The 1,932-nt window shown below is 42.9% G+C and overlaps 1 protein-coding gene and 1 pseudogene across 1 annotated transcript in view; both read right to left on the reverse strand.

Annotated features, from left to right (window-relative positions):
- The window catches only part of LOC115874030, a 2,011-nt pseudogene extending 604 nt beyond the window's left edge, over positions 1-1,407 (reverse strand).
- FAM189A1 (family with sequence similarity 189 member A1) overlaps positions 1-1,932 on the reverse strand; it is a 166,035-nt gene that overhangs the window by 33,499 nt on the left and 130,604 nt on the right. The gene's annotated exons all lie outside the window — the stretch shown is intronic.

The following is a 1,932-nucleotide window of genomic DNA, read 5'->3' on the forward strand; positions in this document are numbered from 1 at the left end:
ATTAGAACCACCTTGTCCTGCTGCAACTCCAGAACTTCGGGATGCATTAGAACCACCTTGTCCTGCTGCAACTCCAGAACTTCGGGATGCATTAGGACTTCTGGGTGGTGTTCTGGGTTTTTTCTTTTCCTTCCTTCTTTTGTCATCTTTCTCTTTGGATTTGTCCTTTTCTTGATCCTTTTTTCCCCTCGTTGTCTCGCTTCTTTTCATGCTGCTTATCCTGCTCTCTCTGTGTCTATTTCCCGTTCTTTATCTTTGTTTTCACCCCACTCCCCCCGTTTTTCATCTCCCTGCCCACACCCACCCCTCTCTTTTCCTTTCACTCTTTCCTTGTCCTGTGAAGGTGAACAAGTCCCCGACTTCCACCTGTTCCTCAACTCAGAGCGCCTTTATATGGGCTCTTAGATGGACGCCTACCTTTCTGTCTTGAACGGAGTGGATTGTGGCACCTGCGCCTGTGTTTTGTGATCTTTTCCTCCTGGAACGGGACTCTGCACTGGGCGTGGGTTTTGAATGAGTGTGCAGACAAGATCACCCGTCTTTTCGTTCATTGTTCTTTTCAGATTCTCGTTCCAGAACTGCTGAGATCAGGGATTGGGCCTCTTGTACTCGCTTTGTAACTTCTTGTAACTCCTTTAGATGCAGCCTGAGGTTTCATCTTAGGGAGGTTTACTATTCGATTGTTGGAGTGATTTCTTTTCAGTGGCCTCTCTCCAAAGATAACACCATTAAAAGCTAGAGCCCTTGGTACAGAATTTTGGTCTCAAATTCCACAACAGCTAACCGAGTTGGCTGAGTCTCATCACTGCAATCTGTACAAACTTCATTTCTCCAACTTGTTTAAAAAATTCAAGTAGTTGATCAGCAGTCATTGTCTGAGAATTAAAATTTCCAACACAGGTTGTTCTCTAAATTTCATCCATTTTGGAATGATCTACATTTCCCATGAGTGGAGGCTGTGGTATCTCTCCAAGTATTAGGATCCAGTGCTGCTGCGTGCATAGCTCCCAACCTGCTAAGTGAAACAGCCAGTGGAGTCAAGGCATTTGGGGTTTGTGCAGGAAGCAACCATGTCCCAGGCATTAGACTTTTCACTGTTGGAGCAGGAGCCAATAAAGGATTCCTCTGGGGTTTTGTCTTCTACACAAGGAACAACTGTCAGAACCCTATTAATAGTGTTAGTGCGATGCTGTGCCACACCAACACTTGATGGAGCACAAAACTTAACATACTTTGGAGGAAAAGCAAGAGGTGCCTTGTCTGGGGAATAGAGTTGCAGCTCTTTGATTTCTCCTTGGAAGGACAAAACCATTTGTGTCTGCTCTCTGGTCACGGCCCGTGACACATTCCCACGTGAATCAATGCTGTAGGGGTGAGGCCAAAGCAGGCCAACCGGCCGCTGCCCATCCTGCTCCTGCTGTCATATCCTTTCCTTTTGATCGAGTTTTTCTGTGTTTTATTTTGTCACTGATGTTGGGTTTTTCGTTTCCTGTTTTGGTTTTGGATATTCTTGTGTAGATGAAACAAAAACATAGAGACAATAAGTGGATTAAAAATTACCCAGGGGCCTGGCAGGGAGGTTAGAGGGTAAAGGACAGCTAACAACAGTGACCACTAGCAAAAAGAAAATGTTCTAAAATGTCTTTTAATGTAATTAATTCTTCTTAATGTGCTTGAAATATTGAAATATTTTTAAAAAGATCAAAAGGACAACATTTGCCCACTATCTAGATTCCGAGGTAGGAAAGGCAAAGGAATGGAAATGAAGCACAGGAAGAAAGCAGAATAATAAATTCATGGTACAGTGGATGAACTAAAACAAAATGTGTAGGAATTACTGAATGTAAGCCTAATGGTCTACTGTATAAGCCTTCACCTAATTCACACTGAAAAGTTTTTTTAAAAAAATAATCATTTTATTAGGGGCTCATA

The sequence above is a fragment of the Echinops telfairi genome, unplaced genomic scaffold, assembly GCF_000313985.2.
Source record: "Echinops telfairi isolate 266 unplaced genomic scaffold, ASM31398v2 ScPeMD7_7475;HRSCAF=8513, whole genome shotgun sequence".
In the NCBI taxonomy this organism is placed as follows: domain Eukaryota; kingdom Metazoa; phylum Chordata; class Mammalia; order Afrosoricida; family Tenrecidae; genus Echinops; species Echinops telfairi.